We start from the raw sequence: 27,104 nt of genomic DNA, 5'->3' as shown, positions 1-27,104 counted from the left end.
TACAGTTTTGCACAAGGTGTAGGGATGAGGACTTTTGATATGCTTACCTTTTATCTAATCCAAACAAAGCTGCGAAGTCAAATATTGTGTTCCAAACATTCCCTCCAAATTTTCCTGTCATTTGATCTATTGTTGTTGAACTGAAGATTTTACACTCATCACTATAACGGCTGCAACAATCATAGGGAGATGCGTAAAATGATGAAATAATACATTAAATTGAAGAGAATATGATGCTCTATGAGCTCATGATTGGTAAGGGTTTTTTCAATCAATCATTAAAAAGTTATAAGGCCAAAAAGATGAAAAATCGAAGCCGGAAGCGTTTTTATTAAAAATTGACACCTTCGAGAGCTCATATCTAGAAAACTATGACAGATATGGGAAAATTTTACAGATTTAACTTTTAGGCTATTTTGTAAGCTCCAATTTTGTATTCCACAAAAATTTCCGAAAGACGCATATTGTTCGAGATATATATATATTTTACGGTGAATCACCGCCTTCCTTCTTTTAGTCGGATTTTCCATCTTTGTCGGACATTCCACTCACCATCTATGAGATTTCCAGCCTCCATGGCGTCGTCCACCTCGTCTCACCAAGATCGCCTTGGCCTCCCTCGCTTCTGTCTACCCAATGGGGCTCCAATCCGTCACAATTCCAATCCACTTACTTGCACTAACCCTTCTCGCGTGCCCATACCATATTTCAAATTCAAATTTATTCACACTCATAAATACATAAACAGAAACCAAATAGAGTCTAGCTTGACAAATACAATAATCCATCTAAAATTTAATAATAGATTGTAAGTAATAATATATAATATAATAATATATAATATAATATTAATGTAAACAATAACTGCTCACAAAGTGCTTCATGAAGCCCTTGTCCGTGAACAGGAGTTGAGGTTTAATCGGGATATAAGAGGAGAAAAAAAGCATACACACACACACACACATTCAATCAACATCATCAAGTAATTTTATTGATTGATTGTAGCACATCCTCTCTTTAAATATACTTATATTATGAAATGTAGTTCAAACTGCGAAAAAATGGGAGGAAGAATCACCAGTATAATTGTTGCATCAACAGATATTCATGACAAGAGAGAAAAAAAATAAAAATAAAAGATGAGCATAACAGTGATAAATAAAACAATGTTTTCAGATCAAAGCTCAAAGCAAAGGTTAAACTTTAAAGGATACAGAGGTAACTACAGTAAAAAGGACATACTACACTGGAATTCATATTCAATAATGGATTAGATATTAGCACCATGTGTTTATCAGCTTACTACTTTGAATAAGTAGTGTTTTACTTCTAATGGTGAATGAAGCCATAGCCAACTCTTCGTTTGTTTTAGGAATTTCTTGAGATTCTGTAGCTTTCTGATCTCATCTGGGAGAATATTGAAGAATTTAGGTCCAAGAAATAAAAAGCATCCCTGGAAGGTAGTGCTGTTTGGTTTGGGGAGTCTGATTAGCATCCTTGTAGTTTGCCTAGTTATCTGCTGATTTTGTTCAAGATCCCCCGTTTGATTCCTATCCCACTCATTTTATAAAACAAAGATAAAACTTTCAGTACATACATGTATCTGGAAGGTAGAATTCCAAAAAACCTGAATATTGGGAAAGTATGCGTTCGTCTATTAGCACCAAACATTATTCATATACCAGTCTCTTGTCCTCAATTAACTTCATTATATCCGATTGAACTTTCATTCTCTTCCTTATTTCTTCATTCCGTACTCTATCCAACCTGGTGACCCCGCAACACCTTGTCCAATACTCCATTTCCACAGCCAGAATCTTACCCCTACTTCGCTTGTTCGTCACCCATACTTCTGCACCATATGCCATTATGCTTCTGACTATTGTATGGAATATCATCTGTTTGGTCTTTCTGTGGATACTCTTACTCCAGATTATGGGATGCAGTTGTCTTATACAACTTCTAGTTTGCCCTAGCCTTCTCTTTATTTCTTCATCTGTACCCCCGTTTTGCGTAATAGTATAACCCAAGTATTCAAATTTATCTGTGCCTTCAATTTCAACGTCATCGTCTACTTTGAGATTCTGCGTGACTTCACTATTTGTTTGCAAGTACTCCGTCTTGTCTGCATTTATTTCGAGCCCCGCCTCCTTGTATTCTTCCTTCAGTCTACGCATCAGGTCTGTAACTCAGATCTTCCTCATCCTGGGTTGTGACCACTTAATCATCTGCAAAGCAAAGGGTGAACAGATGGTCCTCCCTCATAGATATTCCCATTCCCTGACATTTCCTTTTCCATGCTCTCAAGGTGTCTTCCAAATATATTTTGAAAAGATTTGGTGACGTACTGCAGGGTCAAACATTGTGTTCAAAACTTATCCCTCTATAATCTTTTGTTGACTGGACTTTTGTTATTAGTAATATTATGACTATATATGAATAAATTGAGGATCAGTGCACCAACTTTCAAATTTTTCTTAAACCTTAAAAAAAGTTACACTGTCTACCTCACCATTGCCATGAGAACCAATTAAGGAACAATGCTATGTCGTCATTTAACCCTGCTTAAACGACTTTTCACTTTCACGTCTGAGCCCGTATCACAGACGGGGCAGTGATATCCCCCAGACGTCTGCTACTCCATGACCTCATTTAGACCAGTAAACTGGCATATTTTGCCAATTTTTGAAAATCACCTGTTTCTTTTGTGAAAGAGCCAAAATGATAAAATTTCAACCAAACTGTAGATTGGAATTTCATCTATCATATTATGTACATAAGTATATATATTCCTTTGATAATAAATGCTAAAAAATTGTTTTATGAAATACATTTTTTGACAGAAATAAAAAAGTCTTACATTGATTTTAATAAATGTTTGGAGTGAATTCGCAGAATAAAGGGGCTGTGGAAGATCAGCTCAGACTATCAATGCAGTCTGTTGTTTTATTACTTCACTGTAAACAGAAAATGAATTAAATAGTCTTATGCAATATGACTGTATAGTTCAACATAGTCCATCCTATGTAGGAATACTACGATTGAGAGAAGAGTATTTGTTAAAATTCATGGACCACAGATATTTGATCTACACTTGTTTGAGGAAACTATAAGGCAACGAACGGTTTTGAGATCATTTGACTTATCTGAACGTTGTCTCCTGTAATATTTAGTATTTTTCCCATTCTACTACTCGATAGTGCTCCCTCGAACACATAGGCAGTATTTAGTATATTATATTTTAGTGGCTCGTATGGTTTCTAATTACTGAAGTAAATGTTCCGTGAAGCTCTTCACTCTTGAAATATTTAGTGAAAGTTGAAATTGTCTTTCAAGAGATGTACTTTGAATACAAAAATCAAGTTCTAAGCATATAGTAGATGAGATTCATTTTCAAATTTTCCTCAGTACCGGTACAAGATATTTTCTTCCTTTATTTATAGTCGTAAAAAAATCATACTTCAAGGTCACATTCTATCTGGACTTCTTATACTACCTTATATACTACCTATATAAAAAATATTTGTAATAGACTCAAACAGGTATTGGCCAAAATGTATTATATTAAATATTTAAAACCCAATAAAGTGAAGAGGATGATGTTTATAGCCTTGGGAGAGTCTGTTATGAGATATGGATTGCAAGGTTGGGGATTTGCTAGCAATGTTTATCTTAGGAGAATATCTTCGGTACAGAGGAAGATTTTTGCTTGGTCAGCAATTCTCAGGGAGATATTTCATATGAGAACCTTTTGAATAGATGCAAGGTTTTGAATATAAAAGGTATATTTCTGCTTACTTTGATTTTATAAAATTACTTCAGCAAAAAATATTCAGTTATGAAAGTTAATCGATATGATTTAAGGAATGAGAGATATGTTGTACCATTTACTTCGAATAAGTTAGCCAGAGACACCTTAATCTACATTGTACCAAAAACTTTCAATGATTTACCCGATAATTGTGCTGAGTTTGTTAATATGCGCCTGTTGAAAAGAAATTTGTAGATTTGGTTGAATAATTACACTTTAGAAGTAACTTAATGTAACTCGTTATTAATGTATTGTATTGTTGTAATTCAGTCTGTTCTATTTCTTGTATGTAAGTTTTAGGTTGACTATTAATATATTATAACACTTTTGAGATTTTTGAGATCAATTAATTAATCAATATCATGATAATTTTAACTGTTAAGTAAATTCTGTAAGTAAATTTAACAGTGTAATAAACTGATAAGTAATTCTAACTGTTAAGTAAAAATAAAGTTCATTGATATATGTATATTTATATTTGAATTTTCATGTTTTGTTTAAGGTACCTTGTCAAGCAGCCTCTTTGAGGTTCGCTTAGGGTAGCTTATTTATTCAATAAACGTTTTTTTCTATACTATATGTACCTCCTCTATACTTTTTACTAGCTATATAGGAGGTCCTGATTCAATTCATATAAAGCTGATAAGCTTTAGAAGCATATAAACATAGCAGTGGCGTATATAGGATATATTTTTTTATAAAAAAAATTGGGGGGGGCAACGTTAATGTTAGGTTAAGTGATTTTAAGTAACACATCATAATACTTAATATCATTTTTGCTGCTCATATTCAGAGGGTAATTTGTGCTCAACGCCCTTTTTACTTCACCGTCAGGTCGTCAAAAAATCAGATTAACCTCCTTTTTTCTGTAATTACAATCATACGCTTTGTTCCATCTCATCAGTGAATATAGTATTTCCTCACATTATACGTAGTATTGTCACATTCACTGCATTATTTCGTAACAAAAATCTCACATAAATAAGACCCTACTAAGTTCTGATTTGAATAGTATAACTACTACAAAACTAATACAAAAACTGCCCATATTATAAATACCCATCAAAGTATCAAAATATCCTACTTGAGTACAACTGTAAGACTAACCATCGTAAGAGTTTCAGATTTCCGTTTGATTTCTACAATGATGCAGGTTTGATTGATGTCTAGTGAGATCGGTCTCCTAAATGAGTGAATGAAGAACTTTTCAATCTTACAAAACACAGGGCAAAAATTTGTACTGCTGGTTGTACAGACGTCTATCAAACGTAACCAATGTTAAGATTACGTCATCCACTGTCACATAAAACCAACGAACGAATCAGACGATAATGCTATGACCTCATTCAATCGCGATTAAATTTAATAGAATTTCTTGCAACTTGACCGTAGAAGCTATCATTCACTGTTCTGTACTCCCATAGAACGTAGAACTCAACTGTATTATTCTAATCGAATCAGCTTTAATTTATACTGTTACTAGCAGAAACCCGTGCTCCGCAAGGATGTATTTCAAAACTTGACAAACTGAAAACTTGACGTAATGAAATTTTGAAGAATTGAAAATAGGCCTATAACCATCCTTGGTTGATTAAGAATCTACATGCAAAATTGCTAGTTAGTTTCAGTCCAGTAGCTTAGACGTGATGATGCGTCAAACATAATTTTCCTATCCCGTACGTGTATAAGCCAGCTCTTTACTTCATTATAGATATGTAGTTAACGACTGCAAGAGATAGGACTGTGGAACAGAATAGTGGTGAAACTATGATAGCGCCAGAAGTATCGCCAGAAGTAACACAATAGTAGGTTACTACATGAAATTTTCGAAAATGATTTGAAAACAAAGTTAAAACAACAGAACTGGAAGTTGTCATCCTTATCATTCTACCTCCATTTAGAGAGACTTTTGTTTGAACCGAATGTAAATCTATAAACATAAAAATGAATGTCTGTTTGTGTGTTTGTATGTTTGTTTGACTCAAAAACTACTTGACAGAACGTCATGAAACTTTGGGAATATGTTGTGTGAATATTGGGGATGGTTTCTGAACAGAAATTTTAATAGGGGGGCAAATAATAATTATTTATTAATCCAGGCTACCGAAGAACGGAAAGATGATCATCGATTCAAGATCATATTGTAATAATATGATTGAGCATCTGAAGTTACCAGCTGTATAATAAACACGTCACCCTGTGATAAATATTGTGTAATATTAAAACGGTAGTTTGGAGTTGACGTTAGTGTAGTTGATTGGTACCAGCTGTAAATAATCTTTCCTTAGAAGACCTATACAAATAATTATCACTCCCCTATCATTGAAAAACTGGAAAATATTGGAAAAAATATATTCACCTCATGAAAGAGAGTTGTTCATATTGCATCCATTAATTACTGAAGAATGAAAGAATAATTTTAAAAATTTTGAATTTAGCTTAGCTTATATTCATCCTGAAATGGAAGATGGAAAGAATATGGAATTCTGTGTGATTCATCGCACATCGCATATTTCATGGACCATCTATTGACAATCAACAACTATGAAAACCTAGAATTCATTTCTAACTGAATTCATTTCTTTTCACTGATCTAACCTATCTATTTTTTTTTCTAATTCAAAACTTTACTGATGGATATTACTACCAATTGATTGAGTAGAATATGTTTTCGGAATAATTAATGCTGCATGACTAAGCACATAGGAAGTCCATATTGAGATGTAAATAAAAATATTGATTGTCAGATGAATTTTATGATTCACCAAATAAAGTCAAGTGTGACATGAGATACACCTTTGGCGGTACGAAGTTCGCCGGGTAGGCTAGTTGTAAATAAAGCTTTATTATTAATAGTCAACGCTGAAAAAAGACATGTTCAATCACCAGGAATACTATAAATTCTATGAGGGACCAGTAAGCCATTAATTTTGAGTAGTTCAATCACTTCCACTATGGACACTGGATACATTATGGACAATCAATGTATCAATACGTTATAGTAATTCAATTCAATTCAAAAATTTGTATGAAATGTATTAGCTACAGAATGAAAAAACTTTTGATTGCAGTGACCCCGACTACTACAATAAGAATAACCATTTGGATCAAATATAAGGAATTACTCACATCTATCATCAACTCGTAATTTTTATTCACAAAATATTAACAAAAAAAAAAGTTATATTGAATGAATGATGGCTAAGGTTTGCCTTTTTCTGGCCGTGCTACTAATAAAATGTAGGTATATGTTCGACATTTTTTTTTTTTTGTAATCTTGTTGTCTATTAAGAAAGTTTTCAATGTGATTTTTGATGGCAATAGAATTTGAATTTGAAAAAAGAATTGTCAACAAACTCCCACCCAAAGAAAATGTCTGTGCTCTGTTCCAATCGGAATGTATGAGACTCCATATACAGCTGATAAGGCACAAACCGAACTGGCCAAGAATACAACAATGAAACACACACGTGGCAAGCTCGTGCTCTTGATTAACGAAAAATTAATTCGATCAGCTGATTGATAAGATTATTTTAAGCTTTCCAATGATTACAACATATGTTAGTATATCATGTGTCAATTATCTCAGTTTCATATGGCGTTCACCTTAGGCTACCATGTTAATAACCTTACTTAGATCCTTTTTCATCCTTTGAAATCCTTAGAGGCGAAATATCTCAAAATCCGTTCTCAGTGCGCGTCTAGCATGTTTGAGGAATATTTGTGCAAAGTTTCAAGTCTGTAGGCCAATTAGTTTGAGCTTTAGTGTGATTTTACATAAAAATTTTCGAAAAATGCCCTCTTCTGAACCCCCCTGTGCTACTGATCGGAATTTTTCTGCACAGATCTAATTTTTTTTTCGTAGCTGAACAGAATATTTCCTCATGACTTTTCTGTGCAATGAGCGGTTAAAAAGTACAAAATTTTTGGGGGACCCCAGCTCCCTCAGAGGGGCTAATTTCTGAAAATCCTTTCTTAGTGGATGTCTTGACGCTACCATAAACAATTGTGCAAAATTTAAAGTTTTTAGGCTCAGTAGTTTGGGCTGTGGTGTGATTTCAGTCTGTCGGGGCTTAGCCTTTTATAGATATAGAGATAAAACATTTATTCAAAATTTCATAGGTGAGTGTCAAAACCATTTTACATATCAGTCCAAATATGCCTTTAAATGTCACAATAAGGTATTATTCCTTTTTTAAATGGTAAACAAACCCACGTTGGGACACCAAAATTCAAACAGCTATAACTTGGACAAAAAAAATCTACATTTTTTAATTTTATATTCATCGTATTTGCTTACACTTTCATCCTTGAGGATGGCAACTTCATTGATCGTCAATTGATTTTTTTATTACAAAAACAATTTTTCGGGGTGTGTCCCATCCTGGGCTTAAGATTGGCCCACGATGGGACATCCCTTACCCAGGTTGGGATATTGAATTAAAAATAAGCAATTCATTATTTTTGTTAATTTATAACATTTTATTATAATTATTGATAGTATAAATACATTATTTGATTTTTTTTAGTAAAAACCATTACCAAAAGTCATGTGCACAAAGTGTGTTTGAAATGGCTACCTCTGAAGCTACATTACAGGCTATAATCATATATCATATTTATTTATAATTTATTTCATTGATATGTAGCCTACATTGAGTGAAATAAGATTCAGAAACAATGCTCATCGTTATAATATGAGCATATATCATGATTGCAGTGTCCCAATGAAGGCTGTCCCAAGGTGGGCAGATGGTCATGGCTTTGTTTTAGACAGAATAAGTGGATTAAAAATAAGAGTACAATAATGTTCTATATGTCAAAATATTCATAAAATAATACAGAATGCATAATAGCTGTGAGACTTACCTTAAATGGTAAATGTTTAAAGTAAAAATTAGAATTCCTCTTCTCAAAAAAAATCTTTGAGGTTACAAAAACATGTTTTTAAATTTTCATGTTTATGTTTTAAGTTTAACATGTTTATTAAAGACTGGTGCTACATATGGAATTATTATGTCCGTAATTGAGGCTATAAACAGCTGGTAAAACATCAAAGTTTTTCCCAACCTAACACTCACTAATTTCCCGCAACTTGAACTGTCCCAACGTGGGATCGTCCCAACGTGGGCTGGTTTACCCTATACTATTGTATTGTAGGCTCTCTAGGACGTTTAGGGCCCTCAATAGAACCGAAGATTTAATTGTAAGTTGAATGTAACTAACATATAATTAAAATGTTTGATTTGGAATACAAGCAGTCTCAAGCACAATACTGAATGAAGTGCTTGATTTTCAACAAAGCATCTGAGCTATTGAAATCTGTGGGAGTGTATGTATCACGTGACAAAAGTTTACATGTTCACCTTGGCTAGAGTGCGCTCAATTAAGTTCTTTGACTTCATCGGTAATTTCCGGAATAAGTGAAATACGGTCAAGATCAGGTCGACTGTTTCCGATTCTACTATCACAAAATTCCTGTCTAATGACAAACTTTCAGTTGACTGTTCTGGTGTTCATCTATTGTTATAATCTGACCATAAATGGTGGTTTGTTCAACTAAATCTCCTCTTCCTTTGATTAGAATTAAATAAATGATTGAATTACCAAACTGAAGGTTTTGTTATTGAATCAACAGATTTATTAGCACATTAGTGGACAAACAGACAGGCGATGAATAAATCAATTCAATAACCAACGTATTAAACGATCCAATGGATAATATTCTTTATTAGTTTATGGCTGTATCCATCACAAGGTGATGGATGATCTGAATAGTTTATGTATGAATTGCGAGGCTTGTATTTTTAATTTGATCATCATAGCGGAGATGTAGTTTCATCCTTAAAACTTCCTAGATTTTCAAAATCTCGTGAATGTTTATACTTTTTCTTTATCTTTTATGGTGGATATCATATCTAAGGAATTGATCTCTTGTGATAAAACTGATGATTTTTTTCATGAATTATGTTATCCGTAACATGGCTAAACGATGAGGTAGAATTACCACCAATAAAAATTGTGAGAGCAATTTCATTCATGCCCAGAATTGTGTGACTTTTCCTATTATTGCAAATCGATGTGGCTAAAAGCAGCCCCAAGCCTCACAGCGACTAACCTCCATCAGCCAGTCTCTGTACAGCATGAAATCTCGCTCTCTACCTATTAATTACAGGCATAGAGGAACTCTTGAATAAATTTTGTGCTAATTTTTAATCCTTGAACTAAGAATTCTTTAGATTACTTTGCTAAAATGATAAATTTTGAATCCGTAATTTCGTAATAATTTTTCTTATATTAAGTTATACTATGATAAATGGTTGTGATATCTTTCTCTCTTTCACTATAACTCGCTCAATCTCTCTCTCTCCTACACTCACACTCATGTTGGTCTACCACCAGGATTGAAAATTTTGTATTCCTCGCTACTGTTAATACAGTATATTTTTAATCTTGTTATAGTTGAGATTTCATACCTCAACACTGTAAACATATGAATGGTGGATAAATTATTGACACGATGCAGTGCAGTCGCAACATACATGATGGTCTCTGAAATGCAAGGAAACTAAATTCTCTATTTTTCATTTGACTCATGAAATAATTCCCCTACAAAGAGAATTTATCGCTGGAAATACGCAACTACCATTGATAACAAATTGCACCCAATACATAACTGTGACAACTTCAAAACCTTTGCTGAACAAAAAAGACAGTGAAAGTGTTGATCCGGAAAAGTCACAGTGTATTGTGATGTTAATGGTAGGGGGGCGGGGAGCGGCTACCTCGCAACTTGGCGCTGTGAGCAGGTCAGGTCTCGGGGGTGGCAGGGGGCGGCTGATTTGGGGGCGGGAAGGGTGCGATCGATGTCTCCCTACCAGTGTATAGCTCGCGGCCTCGACCTTGAGCTATACTCTCTCACTCTCTCTGTCTCTTCTCCTCCAGTCTCTCATAAGTCTCTCTCTTCCTTTTCACTCTCATAAGTCTGACACTTCTTTCCTTATTGTTATATGCATAAATGAAGAAACCTAATCTGATACAACCCTCTCAATCTTTTAACGTCTTTCCCACCCTGAATTAGTCAATTGCATATTTCTCACTTTCTCAATAAGGTTTCTGTTTCTATATCTTATTCTCATATCAATTGAATGGACATTCATGTTTTAATAACGTCATTACATCATCATCATTGAACTGCATCTTGTTGAATGAGTCTCAAATATGTAAAATTCCAGTTTGCACTTTGTTTAATCAATTTAATCCATATTGTTGATTCTAATAAACTGGGATCCAGAGGCAGCTTCATTCTCAGTCTCTCCCTTAAACATCTATTCTTTTCATCATTTCCAAATAAGGCTGTCTCTCATCTATCTAACTCCCACAAACTGCATGTCTCCTATCAATCAAACTCAGAGATTATAGAATGTAGTCTACTCTCTACACACTGTAGTACATTATCTGCTTTATACATTCTATACTATCTGATCAAACTCTCCTTCATCTCACACTAATAGTATCTCTCACTCACTAAATAATAATTGTCTGTCACTTGTCACACTCTCAATATGAATATCTCCTCTTATCTTTCAACTCTCAATCTTCCTCGAAGTCTATCTCAATATTTTTCCTCTCTCTCTCCTATTCTCACTTCTCTCTTACTCTCTCGATAAGCGTTTCTGTTCCTCCTCATTTGTTCAATCAGTCTCTCTATTCTATCAATGAAAATAATTTCTCTCTCCTTCTCACTCTACTGCATCACTCTCATCAAGTGTTGCTCTCTCAGTTGGTCGCTACTATTCAACCATTCTCTCGAAGAGTCTCTCATTCTACAACCACTCTCTCTCAACAAATGTCTCTCATTCTGCTGCTACTCTCTCTCACCATATGTCTCCCATTCTGCAACTCGCTCTCTTTTTCAATCTTTATCTCTCTCTATGCAATCATTCAATCTATCTCTCTCTCTCTCTCAATCTATCTATCTCTCTTTCTCTCTCTCTATCTCTCTATTCGTCTCTCTTTGTCGTCGACTCTCGATCTCAATTTAATTTAGTGTCGCGCTTTTTCAGTCGTCTGGCGTTCACGCGCTTGCTAAACTTTGACATTTGGGCCACGTGATTACATTGTCGGCCTTGGTAGGTCGTTGTCGCCCCCCCTCTCCATGTTTCCCCTTTCCCCTCATGGCTTCTGCTGACACACACACACACACACAACACACACACACACACACACACACACACACACAGGAATGAATACACATACTCACTCAGTGAGGGGGCTGTGACTCCCCAAGCAGCCAAACCATCTCCATCCCATAAACACCCGGGATGCTGCCGTCATGTAAAATCATTCTTGCAAATTACATACAGGTGTACTCGATACTCGTATCAAATTCATATGATAGAAATGAGTTATGGTTGACACGTCGATATAGTAAAATGCTACATATCTAAGATGAATGTGATCTAAGATGAACATATTACAGAGCTTGAAGTGTAAAATCAATAGGTTATGATGTTACTGTAATACCATAGATAAATTACAATGCGATCTTCTTCCAACCCTCATTGGGAATACGTACATCTAATTGACTAAAAATCCAATCTGGGATCAACATATTAAATGAGGTTAAGGTCAGGTTTAGTTGAGGCTAGGAATAGGGTTTGAGAAATGTTATGTCCAGGGATAGAAAAAAGGTTAAGGTACAGATACATGTTTTGCCTGTGGTTTTAGGTTTAGGTTTCAGGTTCTAAAATGGCAATATTCTAATAATATTTGGTTAGAATCATTCAATCATTTTATAATCTCCTATCAGAAATGTTGTCATTGTACTTGACAAACCACCCACTGGAGCGCTGAATGTTTGGATGTTTAGCCTCTTTTAAAAGGGTATACAGAACTCAGAACTATTCATGAGAAGTCAGAAAGGTTTACAATGTGACGGGATTTTCCATTTCTGTTGAAATGCGTTATGGGAGACATGATGAAGAATGGTGAAGTGATTTAATCTTAAAATGTATTCTTCGAATAACTGTGGTTTAACTTTGACTTAACTAGACGAAAAAAGTTTTGTTTCATTTGAAAATTCTTTCAAAGTTCTTTTAATGATATAAATATCAAGTCACCGTTTTTCTTCCATCTACCGTACTCGATGAAGGGTTATCGATCAGTTTTGTTTCTCTCTTGGTATTGTGTAAATGAAGCTTGCCTCTTAAAGGTGATAGTATTAATGTAAGGATAATGGGAAGATGTTTCAGAGCTGAAAATGGTCTCGGGAAGGAATTTGGTTAGGAGCTTCATTCATTCATATTAAATCCCACAAATGCCATATGGGCTGGTAACTATACAGAGTCTTCAACTTTTTCAATCGTTTTTGGAAAGTCTAATTACAGCTGATAGGAGCAATTCAAGGGAACAAAGAATCAACAATCAATGAACATCATCCAACAACAATCCCTAATTGATGGAACAACGATTAACACTAATAAGTAGTATTGCATGTGAAAATCATTCCAATCATGAACCAATACACCTTAGAGCGTTGGGATTGCGAGTAAATTCGATTGCAACTATTCAACTTACTATATTAGATGGCAGATGGGTTACTGAAAGTACTGTAACCTAGACATGTATACAACAAGAGTATGAGGCAGAATAGATATAGAGATATTCTGTGTATACATTACGTTAGAATGGTTATCGATATACCATTGTAAAAATGAGAGAACTGGAGTTGTCTACAATAGAAGGCCCTGGCTAATAATACTCTCAAGTGCGGTACTGAAAGTAAAAGTTTATTGGGAATAAACGGTGTAGTTATTTTAGTATTTTCCATTTTCTGCGTAGCATCGAGAGGTGGGAAAGTGGCCTATGAATAATTCACTTGTTGCTGGGAAAGCTTCACTTTTCAAACCATCGACGTCTCACTTCAAATCGATTCTTGCATCTGATGCCACACTTTCCCTCTCACTTTCAAGGACGCATTTCTTTAAATAAACATCACCTGCTTTTGCAGAATTATGCAACCTAGGTAAAGGTGATATTGGGGTAGTTTCAGAATGATAATTCATTCATTCATTTATAAAATAAGTACATTATCAAAATGATAGGGGGAGGAAAAATAAGGTAACCTTGTGCTATTCCTCTCCCAAATTCAGATAACACATAGCCCAAAAAAGATTAAGTCTTGTAGCTCTTCAATTCACAAAATTTTAATGATCGAATTATGATGACAATATATTAAGTAACAGGACCTAACAAATTCGGTAATGTAAATACTGTATTTTTTCGGAAATTATCTGAATTTACTATTTGGAAATCATCGCTCATCATCATCCAAATAAGGCGCTGGATGATTGTTATCAGTTTTCTATCGCAATATCCTACTACTTCTTACCCCTCATATAGAATACAATTAGAAGTTTTAGTTTGTATCTCATATACGTTGGAAGATTAGAATCGTTCAATCTGTACGTACTCTAAAGTTTGATTTCTGTTTCGGAAAAGACACCTGCCTGATGAACTACATGTTTCAGGGTAACCGATGTTCAGGATGATGTCTGATGACCGACAAGGAATATTGCAAAATTCCTAGGATTAACTGAGCTATTCTCTTCACAGTTAATCTGAGGGTGAAGTGGGTGGTACTTTCCTGTGATCAATTAACTCGATGTTGAGTTATAATTCACCGTTTAATTAGAGGATATATTTGCTAATAAAGAAGCTATAATCAGAATCAAACACTATGCCACTAAGGGGTTGCCTGACTCAAGTTTGGACAGAGTAACGCCAAAATTGTTATAAAATCACTTTGTCTGTTTTAAAAATTAATTACAGAGATTTTTAATTTTGTTATATATAACACTCACATAATTATATTAGCATATAATACACGAGCACTCACACATGTAGCTTGGCTTTTGTTCACCTCATGGCTGGCATCTTGAGTCGGGCTGCATAGGATCATAGTCTTCATTGAAATGTACGATTTCAATAATTAATATACTCCTTAATCGAGACTTGATGGGGTGGCTACACCGGAAATTGTGATCTGGTGTGCCATACAGATTAATAACTTTATTTCTTGACAAATTATATAGGAGCAAGTAATACAAATATAGGGATAACAATGAGCAGATTTTTCAGCAGATCAGAGTACACAAGTCATTCTAATAAAATTGATAACATTGCAAGCGATCAGCAGACAGAAGCTGGCATGCCGGTTATCAGCTGACTGATAAGGTAGGCCGGCTCAGTTTTCGCCATTTAACCCTAGGTACCAAGGATACATTCTAGGTACATTGATGTAACCTAACCCTTTAGTAAACAGAACATTCACTAGACTGATAAGGGTTATTCGAAACCATTGAACATGAAATACCTGTGAATCTCGATCACAATGAATCATTCATTAATTTAATTGTCATATGAACAGCCGATAATGGTGGGTTGTCCTATTTTATTCATTTTATTAAATAAAGGTGCTTCATGAAGCCATTTGGTGAATTGCACCCTGACAGTAGTGCACACCCTTCAATGAAATGATTGCGTTCTACAAAAATGATTGAGGAACATAGCAAAGGAATCACATCATGTCCGAAGCAGAAGGAAGTTTGCTTGCAGTTACAAGAACAAGCAGAAAACAAAGAGCAAAGACTCCTTGTTTCTTGGTACTGTTTCAGCTCAGCAGACTCGCGCCATCATATTATTCAGCCTTGAACGGGTCTCTCACCTAACCACCTCCTCCACCACCACACCTCCTCATCCATAGACAGAGCCCCTCTGCCCCCCAATTGTCTGACGGACGCAATTATGTCTTTTATTTGTCCCCTCGGAAATCGAACACCCTCCCCCTCCCCCAACCAGCACCTTCCTGCCATCAATCCTTTCGGCAAGACAGGGCCTCTCCTTTTATTTATGTTAGGCAATTTGCTGTTTCACTCGCTCCTCAACAAAACCATAGTTGCGTTTCCTTCAATCAAATCCTGCGCGCCATCTTTAGCTTTTATTCTTCGGCGAACCAACTCTCTTTGTTGGCCATCTTCAATAGAAAAATGCCACATGATATCAATTTGTATCAACAATGAGTCGAATAGATAGATAGATGATAGCACAGAAAATATAATTTATGTTTCTGTGTTGACACTGTAGACGATCGTGGTAGGTAGTTGGTTTTAGGTAGTTGGTAGGTGGTTTACCTTTATACTCACTTTGAGTTACGTTGCAAAATAGTCGATAAGTTACAAATTGGAATTACATTAATTTAATAATAGGTAACGAGAAGGCTATCTTTTCCCAGCCGCTTCAATGTGAGGAAATTGCACATTACTTTGAATTTGACAAACATTAATTGAATTAGTATTTCAAAAATTATAAAATACCCAAGTATAGAAATATTAAAAAAGTATTAAAGCATTAAATACCTAAGTATTGAATTTGCTTCTGGAAATATAACTTGAAAATCGAATTTGGTTTTATCTGCATTTGTTACATAGTTTGATTGTTTACTGCGTCTTCTTTCATAAGCTTTTGGTTACTTTCATAGAATTTCACCTAAACTAATGAAATTTTCAGTAAGTACCGCTCCAATAGGCTAGATTACTTTTCTCAACAAAATTACTCTTACATCGTTATAACTAAAGAAGGAAGGATATGGCATTCTTCTTAAACCCATAGGAGATTAGGTAGTGCAGGAACTGTTTTGAATATAAAAAATAAAATTTCCAACACTTATCTTTTATCTAGTAAATACAATTGAATGCTTAGATTGTAATGGTGAAGATTGCCAAACATTCATATGTGGTGCGGTATTTTTGATATTTATAAGAGCGGTTGCTAAAATCCCTATTTTGCAAATAAATTCGCAAAAAGATTAGGCCGTCCGGCTCGCAAAAATGCTGGGTTCAAACCGCAGCTCTAGCTCAGTGGTAGATGCATGAATTTTCCAAATATAATTAATCACCACAAGGTTCAAGTATTGGTGATTAATAATTCTTACCGCAGCTTCCGTGAAGTTCTGGAAGAATACCAAAAAGGAAGTCAAAAAGATAGTTGGTGACTGATTACCAGTAACCATATATTCAATCAGGAATAATGAAGACCAACTATAGCTTTTCTAGTTGATTTTTAAAACTCTTGTCATGAATACAGGTATTCACCAATTTACCCTTTTGAAATTCCTTGGAACTTACAACGCCAGTTCTTGAAGTTCTCTGGATCCTTATATGATATACTGTAACCTTATTGATATAATATTATCAGTATGATTTTTCTGGCGGAATAGTATTACTATCATCAAAGGATGATAAGTAGTAAATGCTCTTAATAAGATCAATATTAATTGATTCACTGATTTTATAAGTTGCAGAGGATTTTTTCTTGGTATCAAGACAGCTCAAACTGTATATCACGATATGAGTTAGGATATAATAAAAACTTCTAAGATTTTTGTATGCTAACATAAAACATAAAATATATTCCCATAAAATAATATATATAAAACTTTCTTATATCTATAATTTTCTTTAGATAAATTCTTAAATATTTTAATAATTATCACAAGGTTTATTAGAATTCACAGTTGTGAGCTTTAAAGATATATATGTGTATTTAATACTGATACGTGGACTTCAAGTCAATTCAGAATTCTACAACTTAAAACCTGTTTGGTCTGTAGATTTAACAGGACATACTTTGATCAATGACAAATAATAATTAATACAAATAACAATTCAATAATCTCAGGGTTTTATGAGTTTGTGCCGTGCATGGAAATAAGCTTCCTACATAAATCAATAAATTCATAAAAGAGTTTTTATAACTTATATGATAATATTCGACACATTGCGAATTTCTTAAACTTGAATAAAATTATATAGCGCTTTGCTCAATTCCCCAATTCATTGTTAAAGGCCTTCTTAAAATGAGCTCATTTAAGACAAATTTTTGCACTCACAATAATGATGTTCTTGAAGGTCTTGTAGAGTAAATTAATTATTTCCAATAATTAATTAGGCAGGTCCTTTTCGTCTCTGCTGGGCTCGCGCATGGTCCAGATTTCTTATAAATTTATTTCAGTATTAAAATATATTTATGGGAATAAATTACAAATAAGAACTCTATAGCAACACTGAGTTCACAAATAATCAAACATTAATTACATATACTTCACATTTAAAAAGGGATTGGCTTGATGATTTTAAAAATTAATAGGAAGAAAGAACCCTATTCTCCATGTGCTCCTCACAGATCGATATCACAAGCCAGAGAGAGTGATTTCTAGAAAAGTTTCATCTCTTCCTTGAATGACTTTTAAGCTTCCTTCTGATTGGCTTTCTAATCTTGGTAAGACGTGATGTAATTGGTTCTTTAAGATTCAGGGTTTTCCTAACTTTCTTATACAAAGATAAATAAAAAGTTTTTATACAAATAAATTAAGTGATAGGCTAAGAGTATTTTAATAATTAAATCTTGATACATGATGCTATAAAATGATATACATTTAATTTTTTATGTGAGTTTTGTGTACTCTTGGTTTTCATACTTTTTAGATTGCAATAAATAATCGTGTAACAATAATAGTTGTCCTTATCTATTTACATAAACCTTCCCTAGTGTATATAATATATATTTTGTAAGTAAAATTACAATTCAATTCATACTGATTGATCGAACAATCAGCTGATTCGTTAGGTATCGATTCAAAGAACTGTCAATTGATCCTAGATCGATTGATTCATCAGAACAAAACAAAAGAATTCTAACCTCAAAATGTACATGCAAACTGTTATTTTTTATGATCTGCCAATAATAAATAAGCCGCTTTATAATTTTTATTTCTGCCAAGGAATTCTCATTATTGTTGAATTACAATTTTGCATGATTTTCTTATCATAAAATTGATAACTTAATTTCGCTTAATTGATAACTTGATTTCTTTTTATCATGAATAACATTCGATTTTACTTGAGCAGTAACTTGACTAGGCTATCTATTCTTTCTATTTTATAATTCTATTAAAGCTCAATAGTTTATATTAAAAGTATTTTGTGGTGTTAAAATACCACGTGACAAGATGCATGGCATCATTCTACAAAATTTGATCCTTAACTCTTACATTTCCATCATGATCATCAATTATGATCTCGGTTGATCGTCTGTTATATTTTTCCACTTCCTCACATTGCCAGACTTCTAGTTGGTTATTTCAAGAAATGCTGTTGCCTAACAACATTTTTCAGGGTTTTATTATTTTTAAATTTCAATCACATGTCTATCCTGTATCGGCCGATTATGGTATCGTATGTAATTCATTATTGCTGCCACAATGTCAATGAGAAGTACGCTACTCACGTTTTTGGTCGACGGAAAAACAATATTTAATTAGTTCTACAGGTCAAATTGGGGTTAAGACGAATGCTAAATGATACATAGTGCGACACTAACCGACTGAAACCTTCAACCCATCTTATCGGGCATTCTCTAGTTGGCAGAAATACATACACACGCGCACTTTTAACACCTAGAAAAAATGAAGCCTTGAAAAATATTACTGATAATTTTTATTTTCCGCTTTTGCCAGCATAAGAAAGAAGTGTTTTGTGGTGGTTTATTTGACGCAATTGCTATCTGTGAGTGATTGCAGTTCTGTGATAGGAATGTTGTCATTGAAAGTGCGATGCCCCTTCAACACATCACTTCAACAATTTACAATTACATCAAGGCCGTTGAGGAAGTAAAACTCGACATTATTCTGCGTCAGGTCATTTTTTGTTGTTGTGTGATTTTGAAAATTTCAATTGCTCAATACAACTTTGTGTAAGATTGGAAATTATTGCTCGCAGTATTTTGATCCTCGATATTCGGTTAGATTTCTTGACACGATAGATTTCAAGAAACATCCCTGACCGTTGTGTAAGGGTCGATGCCATTAATGTTTGAAAAATTGTTGGAGAATAATGCTGAAACGACTTTTTTTTCTGTGCTTGGAGTCGAGTAAAATACGACAGTTTATCAGCCCTTTATTTGGGGTAATTTAATTTTCTGGGCTTTCTTCGTCATAAGTTTCACTGTTTACTGCCATTATCTACAATATTATCTGTAATTGTATTGGGGAATAAATTATACGGTAGTCAATGGTGATTTAGATTTAGTCGGAGGGAAAATTTAGATCTTGAGTTATGTCAAAATTTTCCAGGTCGTATTAGTTGACATCATTCCATAATGGATATATTGTAATATAAGGAACATTTCCCAGTTCCTGCCAAGCAGGTAATCGGCAATTGTAGAAAATACTGCTAAGATTATTGAATTTGGAGATTTCAGTTCTGTTGAGAATGCACAAGACTGAAGAAAGCTTGAGGAGCTAATTAAATTCTGGTAAATCTTCGCTTACGAGTTCATTCACTCCCCATCTCCTACAACCGATAATCAGGCGTTCGCCTCTCAGCTACACGATCCGAAACATACTCTTTACATAGTCATCCAGAAGGATAAACATAATTCAGTTCCTGAGTCGATTCTTGTGAGAATTCCAAGTGGGTAATTAAAAGACATTTTATTAACCATAAAATAAATACACCTGGGCGTTAATTACCTGTGGACAATACACATTACCATCCCGGTTAATGACACGACATTGTAGCCTATGTTTATTGCCAGAAGACAGGCGATAAAATGTGTTTTCTGCATAATTTGTTAGTAGTTGATTCCTCGAAAAGGTATTATAACCAACGTTTGATTCATTGTTGGAGTTAACAGCAGATTAACTTATTGCCCCCTGATTTATTGACTGAGAACATGGCAATAACTGCGGATGAAGGAACAGGAAAGTAAGGAGGGAAACAAGTGAGAACAGGAAGAAATGAAAGAATAAGAGGATAGAGACGACGGTGTTCCATGTTGAAGTCAATGACCAGCCTCAACTGGTGTTGCAATAATGCAATATTATATCTTCATCTGCAAGCCGCTGTTGATCACTAAACAGTTTTTATCTTGTACAATTTGGAAATAATTCTTAGCAATGGATTCTTTATGGATATGCAGATTTTTCATCATCCAATCATATCTAATGTATCTACTGAAAATATCGAATTGGCAAATTGTCGTAACATGAACTTAGATTGAATCTTCCAATTTGTCGAATTTAAATTTGAAATCAAGTAGAATTGTACTGCCATGTAATAGTACAGATAATTATTTGGAAAAGAATGTTTTTCAAATATTACGTCTCGTGGACTCCTGTTATCGAATATAAGACAAGTCAGGTCAATAATTTCACATAATCTACACCAAGTAGATCAGTGACGTAGACAGGGAAATTTTCGGGGGGGGATCATAACATTGGGGTAGAAAGCACTTTGAGGGAGATACCGGGGGAGTGTGGGTGGTATGGAACACCCCCCACCAAAAGGGGGTCCGGGGATTCTCCCCCGGAAAATTTTGAAAATATACCTTCAATTTTATTTGATTCGATTTTACGTAATTTCCACTTGAAAACAAACATTCCATTCAAGTTTTTTTGGTGATCAGTTGTAGGCCACTTATTATTCCGATTTTCCCTTAAAAATTCCATAGATCTATTGGTTTTTCATTCAACAACAAATAGAACTGAATGAAGTAGAATTTTATCTGTCATTTCAATTGTTAAAAAAAAATTGATTTTGTAGAAGGACTATAAACTCATTATTATTCTGGTAACAAGCTAGAATGCTTAAATTTTGGGCTCCAATAAAGCACTATTCCAACCAACTTTTTAGGCTTAGTGTTTAACTTGACCATTTTTTTTCAAATTTACTTGATTTTTACTCGAGTATTCAAACTTACTTTTTTTTTTGGGGGGGGTGAATTATTTTGTCCAAATATTAGAGGGATGTGTCCCTCTTGACCACGGTAGAAACTAAGCCCGTTCATCATATCTGTGAAATTTTCGGGTGTACTCTCTAGAAGTTGCTGGAGACTTGTTTAAGGGTGTGTGAACAAAATTTTTTCCCCCTTTTTTTTGTTGGAAATTTTAGAGTTTATTTAGTCAAAACCGAATATTATTATGCTATTCGAAAAATTGGATAAAATTATTGTGACCTTGAAGTGTGCATTTTGGATATGAATGTAACATTTTAAATGACATTTATCTTATACCAAAAGACTAAAGATGATCTTCAAAGTGACCTCCGTTGTTCTGAATGCATATGTTCAGACGTCTTCTCATCGATTGTCGGACCCGTTCAAATATTCCAGAAGTCTGCTTTATCATTTCTATTCCGTTCAAAATCCTTAATCGGAGTTCTTCAATGGTATCAATCGGAGTATTGTATACCAAGGTTTTCAAGTGTCCCCAAAGATAAAAATCCAAAGGATTTAAGTCTAGTGACCTTACTGGCCCACTTCGGCCTATCCATTGATTTGGAAAGCTGTGATTCAGGTGTTCACGAACAGCAACACTGAAGTGTGCTGGAGCTCCATCATGCATAAACCAAATTAATGTTTTGGCGCAACTGAAGAGGTACATCTTCAAGTAAGATAAATAGCTCCTCTCTCAAAAAGTTTAAGTAGATTATGTCATTAAGACTGGGAGGAAGCTCGAACAGAAGTAGATGATCTCCTATGATTCCTGCCCAAATGTTTACTGAAAACTGATGTTGTGGACGATTAGGATTGATGGCATGAGGATTCTCATCTGCCCAAATATGTTGGTTGTGGACGTTAACGATAGCTGTTCTTGTAAAGTGTGCCTTGTCGGTAAATAAAACGGTTGTTAAAAAGTTTGGGTTGACAAGTGTTTATAAAAACCATCGGCAAATACCAGAACGGGGAATACAGTCTCGTGGCAATAGAGTATGATCTTTCTGGAGGTGGTATGGATGTAATTTTTGCTCTTTCAGTATCCTCCAAATAATAGATTGATTGACATTAAACTGCACTGACAAAAAACACAGCGCGGTTACAGTATGCATAACTTACAGTTTGTTGTTTTGTTCAACAGTGAGCTGAAATATTTCTGAAAATAACTTTCAGCTGATAATTTCTTTTGAATATTTTCTTATTTAAAACAAAATAAATCAGCTGTTTTGGAACAGCTGTTATTTAAATCCATGTTTTATTTGCCATCAGCTACAACCTATGAGTTATTAGTTCTCTCCTCATAAAACAGAAAATTTTTGTGGTGTAACGTACTACATAATAATACATTTTATTCAACTTTTATTCAAATTTAGTTTACACAGCTTACATAATTATTCTCAGAATAGAATTCTCTACAATTTTTTTTGCGAAAAATATTTGTTTACTGGTCATTAAAGAAAGTTATTGGGCATCAAACGTAGAAGTCTGTGTTTTTCTACTTAGACTTTTTGCATATTTCAACTTTTTTCTCAAATACTACTCACACTACAGCTTCCAGACTAGTTTCATTCAATTTTTTAGATATTTTTCCATATGAATCCAGCATAAGTTTTCTAAAAACTAGTCCCCAAACAATTCAGCATCGGTGTATTTCACCAGAGGAACTGAATTCCGGGCGAAATCTTTCACCCTGTATAGCTCGCTAATGAAGCGTTTATGGATATATGTTTATGAGAACTTTTTTTCTTATTTTTACCTCTAATATCACGTATTAAATTATTTTACCATAATTAAGAATCACCCTGTATATTTCTGGACTTACATAGTGCAATATAACGAAAATAATATGGTATAAGATGCTAATTTTATAATTTTATAATTTTATAATTTTATAATTTTATAATTTTATAATTTTATAATTTTATAATTTTATAATTTTATAATTTTATAATTTATAATTTTATAATTTTATAATTTTATAATTTTAATTTTATAATTTTAATTTTATAATTTTATAATTTTATAATTTTATAATTTTATAATTTATAATTTTATAATTTTATAATTTTATAGGTAAAAATCACTATACAGAGTGTTTCAGAAGTAGTGTCGAACATTTCAGGGTATTGTTCCTGGATGATAGAAGACTACGAATGTTGTATTTGAAGTGTCCAAAACTCAACGGTTATCCTTATAGCTGCCATTTTGTTTTTTCTATTCAGGAATTTTTATCTCAAGAACGAAATTTTAATGTTGTATTGATCTGAAATTTGACACGAATATTTATGCTATAAAGACTCAACTTTAAAAAATCGAATAGAACATTTTTGATGAAAATTTTCAAAATGGCAGTCATTTTAATTTTTGATCACAAATTTCACGAAAACTGTTCACTTTACAAAAAACTTCACACAAGACGAAAAGTTAGCAAATTTTATCAAGATTTTAAGGATACCTTATTTATCAAGATTGGCGAAAAAGTAACAGAGAAATTAATTCTTTTCGTACTGCATGCATTACCACTTTTCACCATTTAAACATCAATATTGAATTTTTAATTCCATTTGAACTAAAGATGAAGCTTTGAAACTCGATATGGCTCCATATAGCCATACAGCTGATTTTACAATGTTTTTCAGATGATCTTGTGAAAAGTGGTCATGCATGTAGTACGAAAAGAATTAATTGCTCTGTTACGGTACTCTTCGACCAATCTTAATAAATAAGATATCCTTGAAATCTTGATAAAATTTTCTAACTTTTTTGTCTCTTGTAAATTTTTTGTAAAATGGATGGTTTTCGAGAAATTTGTCATCAAAAATTTTAAATGGCCGCCATTTTGAAAATTTTCATCTAAGATGTTTTTCATTATTAAAAATTAGGTCTTCATAGCATAAATATTCATGTCAAATTTCAGATCAATACAACATTTCGTTCTTGAAATAAAAATTCCCAAGTAAAAGAAAAACAAAATGGCAGCTATAAGGATAACCGCTGAGTTTTGGACACTTCAAATATGACATTTTTAGTTTACTATCATCCAGGAACAATGCCTAATAATGTTCGAAACTACTTCTGAAACACTCTGTATATTGTGGAAATTTAGGTTTCTTCAGAGATTCATAAGATGTTAAAAATTCTCTCTGTTGCTGAGGTTGATGCATACTTTCAATCATTCTTCTGATCTATGTATATTTTCATTACAAAAATTTATTAATAGATATTTCCACATATCAAACTCCTTCTCTTACTCCTATCAGCACTGGGTTCTTGCTGAGATTGTGAAGATGTGAACCATACAACAATTGAAAAAAACACACAATAATTTGTATACATCATAAAATATAAAACCAATCAAATGGCTCACAAGACTTCCGTCTGATCGTGAGCCCAAGGAAAAAACAATCAAAAAAATAGGCAGAAAAATGTTTTCCTTATAATGGAAAAATCTTAAAACTGAAACTCAAATTCAGTAATTTTGAAAAATTTGATTCGGGAGATTAAAATTAAAATTCCAATGATCAATTTCCAATTGTTGGATTCAACTCACAAAAACTGTAAAATTCAGGTATGATTAGATCCGTCAAGGATAAAAGTAGACGATTGGAAGATGCTGGTTGATTGAAGTCATAGCAGCTATAGAATGACAGCAGGAAAGTTGAACGACCAATACTGTGTACCGATGATGGGAATAGCGTGGGTTTATATTGGTGAATATCTTTCCTCCTTCTCAAGGTCAGGTTCACAGGTTGGGAGACTTTTCTGAAACTTTCCAGGCTGAATAGTGCTTTGTGACGTTATTCTTTATATTTGAATAACGAGTAGCCTCCTGCTTGGCATCAGTCGGTAGAGCATGAAATATTTGATATAATTATAAAATTAGGTCGTGGTTTTTCAATAGAATACAGTCTCATTAAAATCTTAATAGGCCCAGATATGAGCTTCCCCTATAACTCTTGTAATTCATTAAAAAATAAATAAATATATAAATATGATACTTATACTATAGTGTTGAGGAATTAAAATAAATTGCACACCATAAACAATTTGATACATATATTAACAAATAATGCAAAAAATAGATCGAGGCAAAAAATATATAAAGAGCGATAAAAATATAATATAAAATAAAAATGGAACAATAATTGAAATCAGTAAAATAACACAGGCTAAACTTTATACTCTAGATTTATGGCACGAATCATTACCATGTGCCTTTATCTTAAAATCATATGCATCCTTTTGCATGTAGCTGCGATATGAGCTTGCTAATACTTGTCGACTTGGACAATTCAATTGAAAATAGGTTCTTTAAGATCAACTTGATAAATTGGCAACTAATAATCCAAATATATATATATATTAAATTCTCTAGTACTTAGTAGATTTCTTTGTATTGAATATATATTTTATCTCAGGGTGCAAGATTCGGCACCTGATGGAATAGGTAGAGCAATTCATCTAGTGAATTAGAGCTATAACAAACTATCGCAAAATATATTGCAAAAATTAAAGATCATATGAATATGTTTTAATAGCCTAGATTTTATACTTCTTTGGTTCAATAGAATTTTCTGAAATGTATTGGTTCATTTACTCCTTTAATAAAATACCTTTAATACTATATTTACTTGCGCAAGTATTTTTATTAAATTCTTAATTTATAATAAAACCCTTTCGACGAGCTAGCTTTGATTATTAGATAAATTCGAAGCACTAGGGCGCCCATCACTATTTCAATATTTCTCACTCACGTGTCGAAAATCTTCTTATAAGCTGCCGATGTCGATCCAACTCCTGGTGGTCCTGGAATATGGTAGCCGGAATCGTCTCTTCCAAGGGGTTACAAAAATATTTGAAATTGAAAATGACTTCTGCTTTACAAGAGCATCACAAAGTCTTTTAAGAAATTTAATAATTTGATCTAACTTTAGCTTTTACAAGTTATAGCAAGGTATTACGCTCTAAAATATTTAGGGTCCTCTCATGGTGGCATTTGGCTGGCGAGTGATGGTTCTCCTTTCTCAATTTTACAATTCTTATTTCCGACTTTCAAATTAACATAAAATTTGAATATCTTAGTCCTCCGCCATTTAAGGTTCAAATAGATCGTACAAAAAATATCAAATTATTACTTAGGTTGTGTGTTTAATAATTTCTTTGCCTTCGGGCCATATCTATAACATAGACTATACAATAATTTAACATAAATCCCAAACATTTTATAGAAATATATATAAATATTTTTTAATTGGCATACTATTGCCGCCTATTAACTGCCATTGTGCTATTGGTGCATGCAAATTTGTTTCAGTATTCATGCGCCTGGTACCTCCTATTTCCTGAATACACTTAATTATTTTTATTAGGTCTTTTAATTATGCTCTCTACATGCTAGTTAATATTCTATATACTAATATTTATTTCATGCTTCCTAATAGTTAGCCACGTGACCATG

At 33.5% G+C, this 27,104-nt stretch overlaps 1 protein-coding gene across 1 annotated transcript in view; it reads left to right on the top strand.

The window, feature by feature from the left end:
• Positions 1-27,104, top strand: part of LOC111044533 (ecdysone-induced protein 74EF) — a 257,567-nt gene that overhangs the window by 95,303 nt on the left and 135,160 nt on the right. The window lies entirely within an intron of this gene.

The sequence above is a fragment of the Nilaparvata lugens genome, chromosome 7 (assembly GCF_014356525.2).
Source record: "Nilaparvata lugens isolate BPH chromosome 7, ASM1435652v1, whole genome shotgun sequence".
Taxonomy (NCBI): Eukaryota; Metazoa; Arthropoda; class Insecta; order Hemiptera; family Delphacidae; genus Nilaparvata; species Nilaparvata lugens.
This window is presented reverse-complemented; position numbering and strand designations above follow the sequence as displayed.